Here is a 6,211-nt window from a genome sequence, read left to right as displayed (position 1 = left end):
ATATGTTGCTTTGGGCGCAGAGGGAATATCGCGACGTGGAGTCAGGGAAAGGAGTTAGGAAGGGATACAGAGCAAGAGTTTTGGACTCTCAGTGAGATCATGATCAGGGTTCTGGGTATGTATCAGTGGTTTATCCTGGAAGGATGTTGAGGATATCGTCTATATATCAGGTTATCCGCACCTGAGGGTGCTAGAGCTAGATCGGCATGTAGGTGTGATTGCGATAGGAGAACTCGGGGGAGTTGCTCCGAAATGGAGGAATGAGTCTTTTGGTCGTTATGATAAGGGTAGAGTGGAATTTGGATCGGGAATCCGAGGGTGCGTGGCTTTATAGCCATGTGAGTCAAGTGGAAGATGAGAATAGGAACAGTAAGGCATCATGGGTAATTCTCGGTTGTTGAGTGTGGTTATCGGAGGGTACAGTGGGTGCCGGTTTGAGTAGGTGGTGGGAACACCGTATGGGATGAGAAAGTGAGCTTCTGGTTCTATGGTTGTACTTTGAGGGGCTTGGTTCGGTCAAGGCCAAGTGGCGCAGAGTGGGAAGTAGATTGAAGATGAGATGCCGAAGGCTTCGAGGGCGAAGCCTAATTTAAGTGGGGGAGAGTTGTAACAGCCCGGAATCTCAGATATTGATATAATTATGTTTTTGGGGGTGATTTAAGAGGGGACTCGGCGAGTTGGAGCCTAGACTCGCCGAGTAGGATCGCAGACTTGGTCGCGGGTTCGCGACTGGACTCGACGAGTCCAGATATGGACTCGGCGAGTCGACGCTGTTCAGCAGAAACCCTAACCGTTCGGTTTTGGATCGTATATAACGCCCCTTAGGCCGTCATTGTCCGTCTTTTGGTCGATTGAGAAGAACCCTAATCGTTGTGGACGTCTAGAGCAAGGGAGAAAGCTATTGGAACTTGGAAGAACTTGTTAGGCAAGAAGAAGAAGAATTTGGCCAAAGGAATACCAAGGAGGATTGAGTCCTGAGATTTGGGGGACACAGAGGGTGCGTTTTCAGGTAATACTCGGACCAAATATGTTATTTTGATGTATTTATGAAATTAGGGTTTATAGACCCATTTAGTGATTTGATGGAGAAATGCCTTGTTACCCCACGATTATAGTATTGGATTAGGACCTTTAGAGGTCCAGAAGGTCCCATGCATGTGTACTTCGGGACGAGACCTAACCCAGGAAGCAGTTGCTCGTCTGCATGGCATGGACTCGCCGAGTTGTTCTTCAGACTCGGCGAGTAGCTTGAAGATTAACTGGGACTCGTCGAGTCGTTCTTCAGACTCGGCGAGTTGAGTCGGGGTGGCCCCACGATTCTTCCAGGAGGAACTCGTCGAGTAAAAAGGGGATACTCGACGTGTAGAAAGGGAATCTTAAGGAATCGGTGAGTCAAGGGCGAGTGGACTCAGAGTCGTTGAACTCGGCGAGTCTTGGGGTGACTCGGCGAGTTAGGTCGCGGGTTAAGCGAAGTTATGAGTATGGGGACTCGGCGAGTCATAGGGTTGACTCGGCGAGTAGGGTCAGTCAGGGGTTGACTTTGACCTTGTCCTTGACCAAGGATTTGACCAGTTGTCTTCCAGGGGTATTTTGGTAATCATGGGAGTTTATTGGGTTATTGTTGATGTTCAGTGGAGGAGTTGTGTCAGAGTTCGGAGCAGCGGGATCTTATCTTTTCAGCCGTCAGTTCGAGGTGAGTTATCCTCACTATATCAACAGGGTCTAAGGCACCAAGGCCGGCCCTTTATTGTATTGAGATTTAGTTACGTTTATCATGTTAGTGCTGGTTGTGTCTGCATCCTGGTAGTTAGGATGGTACATGCTAGGTGACCTTGTAAAGGTCAGTTCTCGATATGCTGAGTAATGCTATGCTAGTGATCGAATAGGGCGGTAGCCCGGTTATGGTAATGATATGCTATGTGATCTGTTTACTCGGTTTGTGATTATGACTGTTATATGACTGTATGTTTTGTGCACATGGTTGTTTGGACTAGAGATGGGTTGAGGCGGGTCCTGCTTCGTGCTGTAGGCCAAGATACCCAGGGCGGACCGGTTGTTCCGAAGGCCCAGCGAGCGGTCCGGATAGGCTGTAGGCCCCACGAGGGCGGACCAGACGTGCCGAGGCTCGGAGAGTGGACCAGGATGACTGAAGGCCCGATGCGGGCGGACCAGTCACACTGTAGACTCGGAGAGTGGACCAGGTGGGTTGAAGGCCCAATGCGGGCGGACCAACCCCACTGTAGACTCGGAGGACATGACTAGACCCGGAGGATGGATCCGACGGACTGAAGGCCTGATAAGGCGGACCAGTCACGATAGACCCGATATGCATGACTGTTCCATGATCTGTTTTGTTATGTATGATTTATATGTTTTGGACCGGAAGGTCACGGCCTGGAAAGGCGTATGCGTGGTTGGTATTTTGGGGGTATCTCACTAAGCTTTCGGGCTTACAGTTGTGGTTTAATGTTTTTCAGGTTCTTCAGGAGACTGTGGCAAGGCGAAGGCGCGATCGTACCGTTCCTCATGATTTTGTAACAACGTGATTCTGGGAATACTTAAATGAATTATGTTGAAAACCTTTTTGTGAACATTTTAATGAAAATCGGGTTGCTTTGAAAATTTTAAATTGGTTGTGTTTTTCGGATGTTACAAGTTGGTATCAGAGCCTTGGTTTGAGTGAATTGGAGGAACACTTGTGTGACTCCAGTCTCAAATCGAGGAGAGTTTTCAAAAAGAGAAATTAAAATGGTTTTCAAAACAAGTAAAGGAGGACGCGGAGGTACGATCAGCCGGAGCCAGTAAGTAACCCCAAAATATCATACATGGCAATTGTTTTATTGAGCTTTGATAGAACAGCATGCTAGAGTTAGGCTAGGGATCTTCAGGATTTATTGATGAGTTGCCTGATTTATGATGCCTGCTAGCCTAGGGTTCCTTGCGAGAGATTTCTAGTGTTCCTCTAGTGGTAAGGTTAGAGCGTTGTTATATGTGTCGCTAGGGTGTTGTGGGAGTACTTCATACAAATATGGGTTGGTGCGGAAGGTAGTATGGGCCCGTACTACTAAAAGCACGGACTCATACGCGTATCAGGGAAATCATGACCTCTAGGATTGGGATGAGAGCTGGTTCCCGATTAGTGGAATATGTCTGAGATTTGTGTTTTATTTTCAGTATGGAGATTTCAGGGCACGCTGGGGGTGGATCCGGGTCAGGATCAGGAGCAGGAGAGGGAGCTCCAAGTGGGTCTGCACAGCCAGAGGTTGTCAGTCAGATGAGTACGCACGAGTTGGATGCGAGGATTCGCGAGATTCTGCATGATGAGGTTGCCGCATTGATTCGGGCTGAGCTGCCAGAGTTGTTTGGGTCGATCAAGACCGCCATGGTGGAGTATTTTGATGAGCGTTATGCGGCTCTCACGGAGACGGCTGCCGCGGCGGCTACCGCAGCAGTAGCGGCGACAGGAGGAGGAGCCAGTAGAGGTTTTCAGTATCGGGACTTCGATAATACGAAGCCTCCCACTTTTGATGGAATTCAGGATCCGATCGTTGCTATGAGGTGGTTATCAGATGTGGAAGGATGTTTCTTCACTTGTTCATGCCCTGCTGATCAGAGGGTGAGGTGTGCTTTGAACCTGTTGAGGCTCGGAGCAAAGGATTGGTGGAGATTGACCACGGGATCGTATTCGGATGCGCAGAGGGCTGCGATTTCATGGGATCGGTTCAGGGAGATGTTCAGTACTCGCTATGTTCCACAGGTCGAGAGGGAGAGGTTGGCTCAGGAGTTCTTGGAGCTAAAGCAGGATTCGGAATCGGTGACGGAAATCACCAGGATGTTTACTGAGAGGGCGATGTTTTGTCCTGATCACGAGCCTGGAGTCCTATATAATGTTGCTAACATTTAGGGTTTTCTTTAATCGTTAGCCTCCACCTCCATTAGAGAAAACCTTAGCCTTGTTGTGTCCTTTGTTGAGAGATTGAGCATGGTGTGAAAGTTTGGTGCAGAAAGAAACATTTAGTGCCTTGAGGAGTCCATTTCAGAGAGAAAATATTACTTTTTACTTTGTCTCTAAACCATAATAAGCTTTAAAGTCTCTTCATTTATGTGTCCTTTTATTAGATCTAGACGTGTGGTTGTACTTTATTCCTTTTCTTTGATTACCTTGAGATTTGGAGAATTTCAGAACCAATGGGTTAATTTGGATGACTTGTGAACTTGATTAAGACCCTTAGAGTGCATAAAGAGTGATTCCTGATTTCCATGTAATATATTCAAGCCTTTTGAGGCATATTTTGAGTTAGGGTTTGGGTTGGTGGTATGTTGAACCCCTGAACTGAATAAAGTTAGAAACTTTATTCAGTATAAACCTTCTGAGAATCAAATATGATATTTTGGGTACCAGACTTATTGGATTAAGACATTGGTTTAAAGTTTGCTATGTAGCATGAACCATGACGCGGTTGTTAGGGAGCCACGACGCGGTTGTTAGGGAACCACGGTGCTAGTTGTGATGGCCAATCACGACTCTTTTGGCATATAGTGACCATACCGTGGTTTAGGAGTTGGCCATGATGTGGAGGTCGTTCACCATTAACCATTTACTTTTTGACCAGTTATAATAATAATAATAATAATAATAATAATAATAATAATAATAACTATTATAGTTTTTTCTTATTATACATTAAAAAAATTAGGACTTTTATGATATTAGTCATTTTATGATATAAAAAATAAAAATAATATTAAAAAATAATTAAAAATAAATCATTTTATTTAATATAAATATATTTTATTAGTTTATGGGGGATATTTTGCAATTTTTTGAAGTCAATTTTAAAGACACATTTCAACTTTGGGGAGGATCTATTATCAAACTAAACTGTAGGGACCGGATATGCCAAAGTTGCAAATCTGGTTGTCTTCATCTATCGGAAAAAGCAATCACAACCTTTCAGCAAGTTTTCGTTACCTCCTACCCTAAATAATACCCAAACCCCATAATCTCTCTCATCGGCAATATTTCACTGAGTTGCCAAGTTGAGCTTGCATGCTGAGTCCTCGGCATCCTCGGCATGGTTTTCGCCGAGCATGCATACTGAATGGTTTGCCGAACCAACTCTCACTGGCCTAAGAAAAACATACTTGGTACCTCAATCTGATAGTTTTTGTGAGAATTATAATTTTTGAATAACTCTCGTACTTTTGGAAACAAAATTACAAAACTAAAATACTTGGCTAACATCTAAATATATCAGTACTTTCAGTTTGTTCTCAAATAAAGTATAGAGTGGTCCACAACAACCTTTGCATTATAGTTGAGGGACTTTAATGGAGTTTTTTACTAAATAATTTTAGTTTTAAAAAATATCTACAAAATTCTTGTACTTTATAATTTATTTACTGGATAATTGTATTTTTTTATTTAAAAGAATTCAATAGGCTGGCATGGAACGAGAAGAAGACCCATAGAGATGACGTGGCAATGCCACATATACGTGAACATCGTCTCAGGTGCGTGTAGGTGTCTTGTGGTGTAGCCCCGTCTACGGACGAAGACACCCAATCGAAGGAGAGAGAGAAATGTAACGGTCCTTTTTCGACCGTTTATGGACTTTAAAAAAAGTATTAAATTTTTAAATTTAAATAACATCTATATTTTTTATCTATATATACTACACACTTTATCTTAATTTTGCACTTCTAAAACAAAAAATTTCTCCTACTTTCTTTCTTTTTTCTTCAAAAAATGGATCCAAATCAAAATACTTCACCCACTCCAAACACCCCTAAACACCCAAACACTCCAAATGATAATCAAACATACATGCAATTGTTGAACTCTCCAATGCAACAACAACTTTTATTCACTAACCTTCCATACAACCTACAATTCTTCCAACAACAACGACTACATCAACAATTCATTCAACCCCAATTTCAAGGTTTTCAACAACAAACTTCTCAACAATTCCAAACATAATCATCTCAAGTCTCATTATCTCAACCTCAAACTGTGAACCTCGATAACGATAACGAACGGGTCCAATAAACACCATAACCATCTCGAAGAAGGCAACCAAAAGCAAAAGGGAAAAAGAAAGCAATGGCTTGGAACGAAGAATAAGAGGAAGATTTAGCGAAAACTTGGATTTTTATATCATGTGACTCGAAAAGAGGCAACGCACAATCCCGAGAAAGTTTTTGGCAT

Source organism: Lactuca sativa, chromosome 6 (assembly GCF_002870075.4).
Source record: "Lactuca sativa cultivar Salinas chromosome 6, Lsat_Salinas_v11, whole genome shotgun sequence".
Lineage (NCBI taxonomy): Eukaryota > Viridiplantae > Streptophyta > Magnoliopsida > Asterales > Asteraceae > Lactuca > Lactuca sativa.
This window is presented reverse-complemented; position numbering follows the sequence as displayed.